This window comes from Heptranchias perlo, unplaced genomic scaffold (assembly GCF_035084215.1).
Source record: "Heptranchias perlo isolate sHepPer1 unplaced genomic scaffold, sHepPer1.hap1 HAP1_SCAFFOLD_402, whole genome shotgun sequence".
NCBI classification, from domain to species: domain Eukaryota; kingdom Metazoa; phylum Chordata; class Chondrichthyes; order Hexanchiformes; family Hexanchidae; genus Heptranchias; species Heptranchias perlo.
In genome coordinates this window covers 1-16323 of record NW_027139414.1, presented here as the reverse complement: position 1 = coordinate 16323, position 16323 = coordinate 1, and the positions used below count along the sequence as shown (strand labels likewise).

General features: G+C 43.9%; 1 non-coding gene across 1 annotated transcript; it reads right to left on the bottom strand.

Moving 5' to 3' along the window:
• Positions 1–773: 773 nt before the first annotated feature.
• trnaw-cca (transfer RNA tryptophan (anticodon CCA)) lies at positions 774–845 on the bottom strand. The gene has a single exon. It is a non-coding gene; the product is annotated as a tRNA-Trp (tRNA).
• Between the last annotated feature and the right edge of the window lie 15478 nt (positions 846–16323).

Sequence of the window (16323 nt, the reverse complement as noted above, 5' to 3'; positions counted from 1 at the left end):
GTGTCCAGTCACTGTGATGAAACTAATATCTGCACTTCCACTTTCAGCTTCTTTCACATCCTCTGCTCCATCGCACGACAATCGGGTTTTCTGCGAACAGATCAAAATGAACATTGTCAGAAATTCTCTCAACAGTGACATTTGAACCCAGCGCCCACACAGTGATTGGATTTATTGTCTTAAAGCAGTGAGCTCCGTTCACACAACGCCTCGCCAGTCTTTCACATTTTGTTTAATGCCCAAATAAATAAATTGGAGCTAATTGACCGCATTTACGCCGTGCTGGGGTTGTTCTTCTTAGAGCAGAGAAGGTTCAGAGGAGATTTGATAGAAGTGTTCAAAGTCATGAAGGGTTCAGATAAAGTTAATAAAGAGAAGCTGTTCTCATTGGCGGAGGTGTCGAGAACCAGAGGACACAGATTTGAGGTGATTGCAAAAGAACCAAAGGCGACATGAGGAAAATCTTTTTTACGCAGCCAATAGTTATGATCTGGAATGCGCTGCCTGAAAGGGCGGTGGAAGCAGATTCAATCGTGGCTTTCAAAAAGGAATTTGATAAATACTTGAAGGGGAAAATGCAGGGCCACGGGGAAAGGGACGGGGAATGGGACTAATCTTACAAAAGGCAGGTAAGGGATTGATGGGTTGAATGGCCTCCTTCTGTGGTGTGTTCATTCTGTGATAAATATTATTTTACACACAGTGAACAGACCATCCCTGAAAGACTGCCCCGCGATAAAACAGAGCGACACTGAAACGTTGTGAAAATGCAATGACCCCGACGTGATTCGAACACGCATCCTTCTGATCTGGAGTCAGACGCGCTACCGTTGCGCCACGAGGTCCACAGCGCCCACCTGGAGCCGGATCCATAGGAGGGAGATCGGTACCGACCGCCACAGGGTCTCGAAGAGGCGGAAGCAGCAGCAGCAACAGCGCAGGAGCCCCGCTCTCCAATCCAGCCGTTCCCAGCGGAGAGCTGCCAGTCCCGGCCTGAGCCCTGTCTGGGAGCCGCCTGCCATTCAGTCTTTACAGAACGGGACCGATCCAGTTTCAGCTCACACACAAGCTCAGGAATCCCACTCCTGACAGGTTCACTTATTTAAACCTTGTTTAGATTCAGTGAATTGGGATTTAATTCAATCCTCATCTGCCCTCCGCTCTGTCAGTTCAGGACTTTATTTAAACCGACACTTGGAGCTCTGTTTCACAGGGTGCCGGCTGTTAAAGCATTTCTCAGTCCCACCACGAACACTTTTTGCTGCTAACTTCTGCTTAATACAAAGTTCCCAGGAACTAGGCAATTTCTCCTGGGTACTGAGTTCGAGTTAAGGAACAATAGAGATGCGATTACACTACTTGGTGTATTCTATAGGCCAACAGCTCGGGGGACGGATACAGAGGAGCAAATTTGCAGGGAAATTACAGAGAGGTGCAAAAGCCATAAAATAGTAATAACCGGGAATTTCAACTATCCTAATATAGACTGGGATAACAATAATATAAGGCACAAAGAAGGGGAGGAATTTTTGAAATGTGTTCAGGATAACTTTCTCGACCAGTACGTTTCTGGCCCACTGAGGAAGGAGGCATTGCTGGACTTGGTGCAAGGGAATGAGGCGGGCCAAGTGGAGCAAGTGTCAGTGGGGGAGCATTTAGGGAGCAGCGATCAGTATCATAAGGAATGGAATAGCTATGGAAATGGACACTGTCCACTCTAAAGTAAAAGTACTCAATTGGAGGAGGGTCAATTTCAGTGGGATGAGAACAGATCTGGCCCCGGTAAATTGGAATTAAAGATTGTCAGGCAAAATTATAATTGAGCAGTGGGCGGCTTTTAAAAAGATGATTCGGGTACAGACAAGGTACATTCCAACGAGGTAGAAAGGTAGGGCAACTAAAGCCAGAGCTCCCTGGATAATAAGAGAGATAGAGAGTAAGATGAAGCTGGGAAAAGTGGCCTATGACAGGTGTCAGGTTGATAACACAAGTACCAACCAGAGAGACTATAGAAAGTTCAGAGGGGAAGTGAAAAAGGAAATAAGAGGGGCAAAGAGAGAGTATAAGAATCGCGGAAAACATAAAAGGGAATCAAAAAGTCTTCTGCAGACATGTTAACAGTAAACGGGTAGTAAGAGGAGGGGCGGGGACGATTAGGGACCATAAAGGAGATCTACTCATGGATGCAGTGGGCATGGCCTGAGGTACTAAATGAGAACTTTGCATTGTTCTTTACCAAGGAAGAAGATGCTGCCAGATTCTCGATAAAGGAAGATATAGTTAAGATACTGGATGGGCTAAAAAATGAGAAAGAAGAGGTACTAGAAAGGCTTGCTGTACTTAAAATAGATAAGTCACCTGATCCAGATGGGATGCACCCGAGGATGCTGAGGGAAGTAAAGGGGGAGATTGCACAGGTACTGGCCATAATCTTCCAGACATCCTTCGATATGGGGATGGTGCCGGAAGACTGGAGAATTGCAAATGTTACAACCTTGTTCAAAAAAAGGGTATAAAGTTAAACCCAGCAACTATAGGCCAGTCAGTTTAACCTCGGTGATGGGGAAAGTTTTGGAAATGATAATCCGGGACAGAATTAACAGTCACTTGGACGAGTGTGGATTGATCAGGGAATTCCAGCACGGATTTGTTAAAGGCAAATCGTGTTTAACCAACTTGATAGAGTAGTTTGATGAGGTAACAGAGAGGGTAGATGAGGTCAATGCAGTTGACGTGGTGTATATGGACTTTCAAAAAGCGTTTGATAAAGTGCCACGTGGTAGGCTTGCTATCAAGATTGCAGCCCATGGAATAAAGGGGGCAATAGCAATATGGATGCAGCACTGGCTAAATGACAGGAAACAGAGAGTTGTGGTGAATGGTTGTTTTTCGGACAGGAGGGAGGTGGCCAATGGTGTTCCATAGGGGTCGGTGCTGGAACCACTACTTTTCTTGATATATATTAATGACTTGGACTTGGGAGTAAAGGGTACAATATCAAAATTTGCAGATGACACAAAACTTGGAAGGGTAGAGAACAGTGAGGTGGGGCAGGACTGGCAGCTCAATGTTCCAGGGTACAGATGCTATAGGAAAGATAGAGCAGGAGGTAAGAGAGGAGGGGGAGTTGCGTTCTTGATTAGGGAGAACATCACGGCAGTCGTGAGAGGGGATATATCCGAGGGTTCGCCCACTGAGTCTATATGGGTAGAACTGAAAAATAAGAAGGGAGAGATCACTTTGATAGGATTGTACTACAGACCCCCAAATAGTCAACGGGAAATTGAGGAGCAAATATGTAAGGAGATTACAGACAGCTGCAAGAAAAATAGAGTGGTAATAGTAGGGGACTTTAACTTTCCCAACATTGACTGGGACAGCCATAGCATTAGGGGCTTGGATGGAGAGAAATTTGTTGAGTGTATTCAGGAGGAATTTCTCAATCAGTATGTGGATGGCCCGACTAGAGAGGGGGCAAAACTTGACCTCCTCTTGGGAAATAAGGAAGGGCAGGTGACAGAAGTGTTAGTGAGGGATCACTTTGGGACCAGTGATCATAATTCCATTAGTTTTAAGATAGCTATGGAGAAGGATAGGTCTGGCCCAAAAGTTAAAATTCTAAATTGGGGAAAGGCCAATTTTGATGGTATAAGACAGGAACTTTCAGAAGTTGATTGGGAGAGTCTGTTGGCAGGAAAAGGGACGTCTGGTAAGTGGGAGGCTTTCAAAAGTGTGTTAACCAGGGTTCAGGGTAAGCACATTCCTTATAAAGTGAAGGGCAAGGCTGGTAGAAGTAGGGAACCTTGGATGACTCGGGAGATTGAGGCCCTTGTCAAAAAGAAGAAGGAGGCATATTGCATGCATAGGCAGCTGGGATCAAGTGGATCCCTTGAAGAGTATAGAGATTGCCGGAGCAGAGTTAAGAGAGAAATCAGGAGGGCAAAAAGGGGACATGAGATTGCTTTGGCAAAGGAGAATCCAAAGAGCTTCTACAAATACATAAAGGGCAAAAGAGTAACTAGGGAGAGAGTAGGGCCTCTTAAGGATCAACAAGGTCATCTATGTGCGGAACCACAAGAGATGGGTGAGATCCTGAATGAATATTTCACATCGGTATTTACGGTTGAGAAAGGCATGGATGTTAGGGAACTTGGGGAAATAAATAGTGATGTCTTGAGGAGTGTACATATTACAGAGAGGGAGGTGCTGGAAGTCTTAACGCGCATCAAGGTAGATAAATCTCCGGGACCTGATGAAATGTATCCCAGGACGTTATGGGAGGTTAGGGAGGAAATTGCGGGTCCCCTAGCAGAGATATTTGAATCATCCACCGCTACAGGTGAGGTGCCTGAAGATTGGAGGGTAGCAAATGTTGTGCCTTTGTTTAAGAAGGGCGGCAGGGAAAAGCCTGGGAACTACAGACCAGTGAGCCTGACATCTGTAGTGGGTAAGTTGTTAGAGGGTATTCTGAGGGACAGGATCTACAGGCATTTGGAGAGGCAGGGACTAATTAGGAACAGTCAGCATGGTTTTGTGAGAGGAAAATCATGTCTCACGAATTTGATTGAGTTTTTTGAAGGGGTAACCAAGAAGATAGATGAGGGCTGTGCAGTGGACGTGGTCGACATGGACTTCAGCAAAGCCTTTGACAAGGTACCGCATGGTAGGTTGTGACATAAGGTTAAATCTCATGGGATCCAAGGTGAGGTAGCCAATTGGATACAAAATTGGCTTGACGACAGAAGACAGAGGGTGGTTGTAGAGGGTTGTTTTTCAAACTGGATGCCTGTGTCCAGCGGTGTGCCTCAGGGATCGGTGCTGGGTCCGGTGTTATTTGTTATTTATATTAATGATTTGGATGAGAATTTAGGAGGCATGGTTAGTAAGTTTGCAGATGACACCAAGATTGGTGGCATTGTGGACAGTGAAGAAGGTTATCTAGGATTGCAACGGGATCTTGATAAATTGGGTCAGTGGGCCGATGAATGGCAGATGGAGTTTAATTTAGATAAATGTGAGGTGATGCATTTTGGTAGATTGAATCGGGCCAGGACCTACTCCGTTAATGGTAGGGCGTTGGGGAAAGTTATAGAACAAAGAGATCTAGGAGTACAGGTTCATAGCTCCTTGAAAGTGGAGTCACAGGTGGATAGGGTGGTGAAGAAGGCATTCGGCATGCTTGGTTTCATTGGTCAGAACATTGAATGCAGGAGTTGGGATGTCTTGTTGAAGTTGTACAGGGCATTGGTGAGGCCACACTTGGAGTACTGTGTACAGTTCTGGTCACCCTATTATAGAAAGGATATTATTGAACTAGAAAGAGTGCAGAAAATATTTACTCGGATGCTACCGGGACTTGATGGTTTGACTTTTAGGGAGAGGTTAGACAGACTGGGACTTTTTTCCCTGGAGAGTAGGAGGTTAAGGGGTGATCTTATAGAAGTCTATAAAATAATGAGGGGCATAGATAAGGTCGATAGTCAAAATCTTTTCCCAAAGGTAGGGGAGTCTATAACGAGGGGGCATAGATTTAAGGTGAGAGGGGAGAGATACAAAAGGGTCCAGAGGGGCAATTTTTTCACTCAAAGGGTGGTGAGTGTCTGGAACGAGCTGCCAGAGGCAGTAGTCGAGGCGGGTACAATTTTGTCTTTTAAAAAGCATTTGGACAGTTACATGGGTAAGATGGGTATAGAGGGATATGGGCCAAGTGCAGGCAATTGGGACTAGCTTGGTGGTATAAACTGGGCGACATGGACATGTTGGGCCAAAGGGCCTGTTTCCATGTTGTAACTTCTATGATTCTATGATAGACTTGAAGAGGATATGGACACGCCGGTGGCATGGACAGACACGTGGCAGATGAAGTTTAACACGGAAAAATGCGAGGTGATGCATTTCGGTAGGAAAAACGAGGAGAGGCAAGATAAACTAGAGGGCACAATTCTGAAAGGGTCAGAGGAACAGAGGGATCTTGGGGTATATGTGCAGAAATCGTTGAAAGTGGCAGGGCAGGTTGAGAAAGCGGTTTAAAAAGCAGACGGGGTCCTGGGCTTTATGAAGAGGGCATACATTAGAAAACAAGGAAGTCATGATGAACCTTCATAAAACACTATTTCGGCCACAAATGAAGTATTGTGTCCCGTTCTGGGCAGTGCACTTTTGGAAGGATGTGAAGGCCTTGAGAGGGTGCAGAGGAGATTTACTGGAATGATTCCAGGGATGAGGGACTTAAATTACGTGGATAGACTGAAGAAGCTGGGATTGTTCTCCTTGGAACTGAGAAGGCTGAGAGGAGATTTGACAGACAGAGTAGATAGAGTGAAACTGTTCCCATTGGCGGAAGGGACATGAACCAAAGGGCATAGATTTAAGGTGATTGGCAAAAGAACCAAAGGTGACATGAGTAAGAACTTCTTTACACAGCGAGTGGTTGGAATCTTTGATTTTTGTGCATTTCATGTGATGAAATTTCATTATTTTACAGACTGTATCTGAAGAGTGGGATTAAAAGTTCAGTGTTTTTGACGCCAGGAATCTGGTGCAGCCGTTGTTAAATTTATCAAAGCAGGCAATTGTCGCCATTTATCACAAGAACAAGATGAAAGTAACGCAACGAGGGACAATTGATACAACACGAAAGGCATCGGGCGATGACAAAAATCCCCACCGTTTTGCTTTTCCAACATAAAGCGTGCGCCATTTATTCTCTGAACATAGAAACAGTCTGGTCTCGCTCACTACAGAAATCTCCATGTCACAGCGAATTCGCCTTTCAGGATCTTGTCTGTCAAGATGAATTGTGATTTCCGTGAAGCCAATGTTCCATTCCTTTATAAGTTTCATGTGCCTGCTCTCCGATCACAAGGTTTTTTTTAGTCCACAGGGTAAATGGTGGAATATCAGCCCTGCTCAGCCGGCAATGATCACGGTACATTTTCTTGCAGACAAAACACACATTGAAACCCTGGAACTTTGAGGCGATGAATCCTGAGGAAAAATAAAATAAGGGCTCGAATCAATCTAACCAATAGCACCATCGAGACAAGTGAAGAGGTCACCTGCGAAACCAGTAATTCACTGAGCTAAACCTTGAGGCTGCAGTGACCAATATAACAGCTGTCCACTGTCAGTTTACTTTTACAAAATGAATGGTTGAAACTTGCAGGAGTGAAAATCCTACGAGCCGGTCTTCAGTCTTAAACCAGCAACTGTGAAGTTAAGAGAAACGTGCCGGAGAAATACTCGATTTCAGCGCGGTGACACTGGGCCAGAGTAAAGCTCAGTTAATATGATCGCCGAGTGGCGAGAGGGTGGATTTGGAATTCCTGAGCGACCGCACTGCGCATTTTCCAGATCTGCTTGGAGCACCAATCCCTTCAATTCATCACTTGGAGGGACAATTCGATTCTTGGTTTCTTTTCCCTGAACTTGACGAGATCTTAAAAATTGAAAGCGACCAATATCAGAACTAACCTCGTCACCGACATGCTCACAGATACAAAGCGGCCAAACTCTGCTACAGTGAGATGAAAACCCAGAGCGGTTTCAAGGTCGAATGCAATTGTAAGCAAAGCTCGTTCAATGAAAGTGCAGGTCATTGAGGTGCCTTTAAAGTCCTGATTGTTTGAACTGAACTTCTTCCGAAAGCGCTTGAGATTCAGGTGGAGTGATTTGGGGATTTATTTTTCCTCTTTGCAAAAGTTTGAACCGCACGTCGAGATCAAAAGTCTAGGGCTAAATTAGGGCTTCTCCAGGGTATGACCCTCGAATCGAGAATTATCCCCCGACCTCAACGAGCCCAGAAACAAGAACGTGTCACGGACACATTCTATGAGAGGGCTGTCTGTATAATGAAAAGGCATTTTTGAAGAGACTTCCTGATCAGTTCTGTGTTGGCTCCTGAACAAAACACAAACACCGCACTGTGCGTTTTTCCGTCTAAAATTCACTAAACACCACGAATTAAACAAAGGGAGTTGAACCCAGGATCGCTTGTTTACTGAACAAGCGCTTTAACTAACTAAGCCACGGAGCCAAGTCATGGTCCTGTTTCCCACCTCCTCTCATTAATATCTATCAGCTACACGTCACATTCTGTTGTGGGTTCAGACTGTTTGATCTTTGTCTATTTCACTTGCCCGTTTCCCTGTGAATCCCGATACTGACTGCGTTTCAAGCTGTGTTTATCTTTCTGTGTCCATCAGTGCTTTGATACACGAATGAATATTTGTGCTTGTGTTTGTTACTTGAAATAAATTTGGGATGGACAATTCTCGCTCTGACACTGAAGAACTAATTGAGCAAATTTCACAGTGAAGAGTTGTTTATTGTGGTGCTGAAACTAAAAAAAAATCGTAAAAGGTGCAAAGAGGGAAAACGAGAAAAACTAGTGAGTGAAATTAAGGACAACTTTCAAGGTTTTTACACGTACATTAAGAGAAAGAAGGGTGACTAAGAGTAATGTGGGCCCCTTAAAGACAAATGGAGGTGATATTGTAATTGAAAAATCAGGAAATAGCAGCCTTTTTTGACACTCACAGAAAAGCATGAGGATAATGTACCAGAGACACGAGGAAAACTGAAAATAAATCAAGGGGATTCAGTGTAAGTAAAATAATGGTATTGGAGAAAACAATTAGACTAAAGATAAACAAATCTCCAGGACCTGATGGTGACCATCCCAGGGGACTAAGGGGAATAGGTGAGGAAATTGGACATGCTTTAGTCATGATCGTTCAAAACTCTCTTGATTCAGGAATTGTTCCATGGATTGAAAAATTTCAAATGTCATTCCATTAATTAGGAAGGGTAGGAGAGATAAAACAGGAAATTATAGACCGATTAGTCTGACGTCTGTTGTGGGGAAGTTACCAGTATCCGTTATTCGGGAAAGAATGACTGAGCACTTGGATAATCCTGAATTGATCAGAGAGAGCCAGCATGGATTTGTAAAGTGTTAGTCAAGTCTAACGAAACTAGTTGACCTTTTTGAAGATGTAACTAATGTGGTAAATAATGGAGTGTCTATGGGGGTTATGTGTATATTGACTTCCAGAGGCATTCGATAAGGTTTAACATCAGAGACTGTTAACAGAAATGAGAACATGTGGAATTCAAAGCAACCGATTGACATGGGGAGGGAGTTGGTTTGGAGGTAGGAGACAGAGAGTAGGGTTAATGGGTATGTACTCAAATTGACAGGATTTGATTAGTGGTGTCCCCCAGGGATCTGCATAAATGAGGCAGATAAAGGAATAGAGAGCGGTATATCCAGGTTTGTCGACGACACCAAGTTTGGGTGCAGTGAGTCGTGTAGATGGGAGCATAAAGTTATAAAAGGAAATGGATAGATTCAGTGAGTTGGTAAAACTGTGTCAGATGGAGCTTACATAGAATGTACATCACAGAAACAGGCAATTCGGCCCAACCAGACTATACCGGTGTTTATGCTGCAGACGAGCCTCCTCCAACCCCTCTTCATCTAACCCGATGAGCAAACCTGAATATTCCTTTCTCCTCCATGTGTTTATCTCGCTTCACCGTAAATGCATCCATGCGATTTGCCTTAACTACTCCGTGTGGGAGAGAGCTGCACATTCTAACAACTCTCTGGATAAATATGTTTCTCTTGAATGCGATATTGGATTTATTGATGACTATTATATTCATGGCCCTAAGTTCTCACATCCCCACTCCCAAAAGTACAAACACCTTATCTACATCTGACCGATCAAACCCTTGCATAATCTTAAAGTCCTGGATCAGGTCACCCTCAGCCTTCTCTTTTCCATACAAAAGAGCCCCAGACTGTTCAAAGTTTCAATCTGGGGAAATGTGAGGCCATCCACTTTGGCCCGAAGCAAGATAAATCAGAGTATTTTCAAAATGGTGAGAAGCCAGGAACTGTGGGTGAGCAGAGATACTTCGGGAAATCACGAAGAGTTGGCAGACAGGTGCAAAAAATAATTAAAATGGCTAATGGAATGTCGGCCTTTATCTCAAGGGAACTGGAATTCAAAAGGATGGAAGTTATGTTAGAATTCTATAAACTCTGTTGAGGCCACATTTAGAGTACGGCATTCAGTCCTGGGCACCAGACCTCAGGAAGGATATATTGGCCTTGCAGGAGGTGCAGTGCAGAAAGACCAGAATGATACCGGGGCTAAAATGGTTACATTATGAGGACAGGTTGCATGGACAAGGTTTGTATTTCCTCGTGAAGAGAGGATTAAGTGGTGATGTAATTCAGGTGTTGAAGGTGATTCAATGATCCAATGGTGGGTGTGTGAGTTGGTGCTGAATCGGTCCCCTTCAGTGAAGAGAGGGTCAGCGGGCGCCTGACAGACACGGCTCGGAACGGGACTCGCTTCTCTCCGGCGGCAGCGGCTGGTTTAGAGAGATCTCTCTGTCTGCTGCTGTTACTCCGCCTCCCGCACTCTGGGAGAACCGCGGAGGTCGGTCCTCACTTTTCTCTTATGGATCCGGCTCCATCCGTTTACTGTTGACGGGAGTGCGTCTGATACCAAGTCAGTCAGAAGCGGGTGCAAATCACAACATAGGCACAGGCCCAAGGACTGGGGACTGGTTTGATATTGGGTCCTTTTTAAGGGATAGGCTGTAGAATGTTTGTATAACAATAATGATCAGAATTAACTTTGATACAATGAAGTTTTTTTCAGTTATTTCCCATTTCCACCCTCACCAGTTTTATACAGTAACAGGTAACAATGTTTGAGGGATGTGATGTCCAGTGTTGGTGGAATCAGTGTAATTTAACTTGATACATTGAAGAATCTCTTGTCTATCCCAGGCTCTTACCTTAAGTTTAGACCCTCACTGATATAAATAAACCAATAACAACCCTGAAACCTCAGCGGGGATATTTGTTCCGATACTTAATGACGGTCCCAATTTCCACTGAATCAGCAAATCCCAGAGGCTGTTTCGGGTTTGACAAACTGTGAAACAGATTGTTTTAAAAGCCGGAAAGAGGGAAAAACTGGTGGTTGATATGAAGTGTTATACATTATCTCTTTCTGTTTCAGATTTACAATTTCTCTTTGTGTGTTACTCAAAGGAGAGGCTATAACGGAGCCCAGTGACTGGGTCACGAGCTGCACTGAGTCATTGGCCTGTGTTACAGACCGGCTCGTTGGACCTGCTCATTTCGTGAACTCGCTGGTGTCTCAGCACGTGATGACTGAGTGAATCCCTTCCCACACACGGAGCAGGTGAACAGTCTCTCAAACAATGGGCATGCGTTGATGTGACAGCAGTTCATTTCTGCTTTTAAAGCTCTTCTCACAGTCACTGCATTAAAAGGTCACTCAATAGTGTCAACAAGTTAATGTTTCAGAAGGTGGGATGATCGAGTGAATCTCTTCCCACACACGGAGCAGGTGAACAGTCTCTCCCCAGTGTGAGTGCGTCGATGTCTCAGCAGTTCGTTTCTGATTTTAAATCTCTTCCCACAGTCAGAACATTTAAAGGTCTCTCAGTGTGAACTCGGTGGTGTTTCAGCAGGGAGGATGACCAAGTGAATCCCTTCCCACACACTGAGCAGGTGAACGGCCCCTCCCCAGTGTGAGTGCGTTGGTGTGTCAGCAGATTAAATTTGCTTTTATACCTCTTCTCACAGTCAGAACATTTAAAAGGTCTCTCCCCAGTGTGAACTCGCTGGTGTCTCAGCAGGATGGATGACCGAGTGAATCTCTTCTTACACACGGAGCAGGAGAACGGTCTCTCCCCAGTGTGGGTGCATTGGTGTGTCAGCAGATTACATTTGCTTTTATACCTCTTCCCACAGTCACAACATTTGAAAGGTCTCTCATCGGAGTGAACTCGCTGGTGTGTCAGAAGGTGTGATGACCGAGTGAATCCCTTCCCACACACGGAGCAGATGAACGGTCTCTCCCCAGTGTGAGTGCGTTGGTGTTTCAGCAGTTCAATTTTGCTTTTAAACCTCTTCTCACAGTCAGAACATTTAAAAGGCCTCTCCCCAGTGTGCACTCGCTGGTGTGTCAGAAGCTCAGATGACCGAGTGAATCCCTTCCCACACACGGTGCAGATGAACGGCCTCTCCCCAGTGTGAACTCGCTGGTGTGTCAGGAGGAGGGATGACTGAGTGAATCCCTTCCCACACACGGAGCAGGTGAACGGGTTCTCCCCAGTGTGAACTCGCTGGTGTGTCAGGAGGAGGGATGACTGAGTGAATCCCTTCCCACACACGAAGCAGGTGAACGGCCTCTCCCCAGTGTGGGTACACTGGTGTGTCAGCAGATTCCTTTTGCATTTAAACCTTTTCTCACAGTCAGAACATTTAAAAGGTCTCTCCCCAGTGTGAACTCGCTGGTGTGTCTGGAGGCTGGATGAAATAGTGAATCCCTTCCCACACATGGAGCAGGTGAACGGCCTCTCCCCCGTGTGAGTGCGTTGGTGTATCAGCAGATTAATTTTGCTTTTAAACCTCATCTCACAGTCAGAACATTTAAAAGGTCTCTCATCAGAGTGAACCAGCTGGTGTGTCTGGAGGCTGGATGACAGAATGAATCCCTTCCCACACACGGAGCAGGTGAACGGCCTCTCCCCAGTGTGACTGCGTCGATGAGTTTCCAGCTCTGAAAGGTAATTGAATCCCTTCCCACAGTCCCCACATTTCCACGGTATCTCCATGGTCCGGGTGTCCTTGTGTCTCTCCAGGTTGGACGATCAGTTGAAGCCTCGTCCACACACAGAACACGTGTACGGTTTCTCCCCGCTGTGAATGGTGTGATGTTTTTTCTGGCTGTGTAACTGGTTAAAGCTCTTTCCACAGTCAGTGCACTGGAACACTCTCACTCGTGTGTGTGTCTCGGTGCTTTTCCACTCACACTGATGTTTAAAATCTTCTCCCACAGACAGAACAGACAAACATTTCTCCTTCCACATTCAAAGGCCGATGATATTCAGGTCCTGATGAATCGAGTGACTCTGTCAGATCTTGACGTGATCTTTGGTTTGAGTTTCCCTCTGCAAATCCTCCCCTGTAAAAGGAGTTTATAAAAGTTATCACTGTAATTACAGGATAGAAATTCAGATCAGATAACTTTACATTCTATGGAACATTACTTCCTCTCTCATTACTCAAAGCTGTAAATCCCCGTCCCACACACTCTCCCTCCTCCCTGTGCTGAAATCCAAACCCATCGCATCATCTTTCAGTGGCCCTAAACCATAAGTGAAACGGTGAGAGAGAAATGTGAGTGAGTGTGAGTGAGAGAGTGAGTGTGAGAGAGTGAGTGAGTGTGAGAGAGTGAGTGTGAGTCCAGCAGTGGGCTGGGTGTGGAGAATGAAGTGGGGCAGGTGGAGCATGTTTCAGTGGGGCAGCAGTGATCATAATCTCATTAGGTTTTGAATAGTTATGGAAAAGGACAGGGGACAGTCAAATGTGAAAATACTTAACTGGAGGAGGGCTAATTCCAGTGAGTTAAAAAGGGATCTTGTCCAGGTGGATTGGAATCAAAAATTGGCAGGCAGAACAGTAATTGAACAGTGGGAGGCCTTCAAGGAGGAGTTGGTTTGGGTACAGAGTGGACAGATTCCCACGAGGAGGAAAGGAACGGCATCCAAAGCTCGAGCTCCCTGGATGACTGAAGATATGGAAATCACCATTTCTCCTTCATTGACAGACGCTCCCTGACCGATCCCCATTTCCCCTTCATTTACAGACACTCCCTGACCGATCACCATTTCTCCTTCATTTCCAGACGCTCCCTGACCGATCACCATTTCTCCTTCATTTACAGACGCTCCCTGACCGATCCCCATTTCTCCTTCATTTACAGACGCTCCCTGACCGATCACCATTTCTCCTTCATTTACAGACGCTCCCTGACCGATCCCCATTTCTCCTTCATTTGCAGACGCTCCCTGACCGATCCCCATTTCCCCTTCATTTCCCGGCGGGGAGTGAGGGGGGGATAATGTTCACTGTTTTATATTCGGGTCTGGGGCCGCACTCGGGGTTTGTAAAGCCTGAGCCTGGGCCTGAGCCCGGACCCGGGCCCCGGGGTTTATTGAGCCTCTTGCTCCGATCCTCTGACCTGCACCGAACGCGCTCCTCCCGCAGCCTCGACTGGCCGCGCATGCTCAGGACACACTGACCGGTAATGAGGCACTACCGCGCCTGCGCACTGGGCTCCACTGATTCAGATAGGGCACAATCTGAACCGCGCTGCATGCTGGGTGAGGCAGCCTCCATTGATGATCTTAATATCAGGCCGGAAAACAAAAACATTGGAAGCAGATAATTCAAGTGTTTAGTTTATAATATAAATAATTCAATCGTTCAATTCATTTCATAAATAATTGAACAGTTCAATTCATTAAATAATCAATTGTTTAATTTGTTACATAAACAATGAGTGTTTATTTATTGTATCATAAAAATAATGCAATAGTTTAATTCATCATATAAATATTCCTTTGTTTAATTTATTATATAAAGAATTCAATATTTAGTTGAATTATTTTTATAATGAATGAAACACTTGAATTATTTACATAATAAATTGGATACAAAATTGTTGTAGAGGGTTGTTTTTCAAACTGGAGGCCTGCGACCAGCGGTGTGCCTCAGGGATCGGTGCTGGGTCCGCTGTTATTTGTTATTTATATTAATGATTTGGATGAGAATTTAGGAGGCATGGTTAGTAAGTTTGCAGATGACACCAAGATTGGTGGCATTGTGGACAGTGAAGAAGGTTCTCTCGGATTGCAACGGGATCTTGATAAATTGGGCCAGTGGGCCGATGAATGGCAGATGGAGTTTAATTTAGATAAATGTGAGGTGATGCATTTTGGTGGATCGAATCGGGCCAGGACCTACTCCGTTAATGGTAGGGCGTTGGGGAGAGTTATAGAACAAAGAGATCTAGGAGTACAGGTTCATTGCTCCTTGAAAGTGGAGTCACAGGTGGATAGGGTGGTGAAGAAAGCATTCAGCATGCTTGGTTTCATTGGTCAGAACATTGAATACAGGAGTTGGGATGTCTTGTTGAAGTTGTACAAGACATTAGTAAGGCCACACTTGGAATACTGTGTACAGTGCTGGTCACCCTATTATAGAAAGGATATTATTAAACTAGAAAGAGTGCAGAAAAGATTTACTAGGATGCTACCGGGACTTGATGGTTTGACTTATAGGGAGAGGTTGGATAGACTGAGACTTTTTTCCCTGGATAGTGGGAGGTTTCGGAGTGATCTTTTCGAAGTCTATAAAATAATGAGGGGCATAGATAAGGTAGATAGTCAAAATCTTTTCCCAAAGGTAGGGGAGTCTATAACGAGGGGGGATAGATTTAAGGTGAGAGGGGAGAGATACAAAAGGGTCCAGAGGGGCAATTTTTTCACTCAAAGGGTGGTGAGTGTCTGGAACGAGCTGCCAGAGGCAGTAGTAGAGGCGGGTACAATTTTGTCTTTTAAAAAGCATTTGGACAGTTACATGGGTAAGATGGGTATAGAGGGATATGGGCCAAGTGCAGGCAATTGGGACTAGCTTAGTGGTATAAACTGGGCGACATGGACATGTTGGGCCGAAGGGCCTGTTTCCATGTTGTAAACTTCTATGATTCTAATTGTTTCTTTATATAATAAATGTAACACTTGTATTATTTTTCTAATGATTTGAGCTTTTGAATTATTTATATCATAAATTAAACATTTGAATTATTTAGATAATCAAATAATCAATTCAATTATTTATATAATAAATTAAAGAATTGTTTCTTTATATAATAAATTTAACACTTGTATTATTCATGGAATGAATTATGCTATTGTATTATTTTTATAATAAATTAAACACTTGAATTATTTATATAATGAATTGAGCAATTGAATTATTTATACAATAAATAAAACAATTCATTATAAATTAAACTATTGGATTTCTGATATAAATTAGACACATGAATTATTATATAATAAATTAAGCTGTTAAATTATTTATATCATGAATTAATGCATTGAATTATTTTATATAATATAAACTGTTGAAATTAATTTATATATTAAATAGTTGAACCAATTGTACATTAAATTAAATAATTATTGATATAATACATTAAACAATTGGCTTCTTATATATAATAAATTAAGCAATTGATTATTTTTATATTGAATTAAACTATTGAATTATTAACATTACATTTTAAACAATTGAATTATTTATATAATAAATTAAAACAAAATAGCGGCCGGCGAGACGCAATCTTGGACAAAATGGCGGGCAACGCAGCCACCATCTTGGACAAAATGGCTGCAGGTGGGCCGACAGAGTGCCCA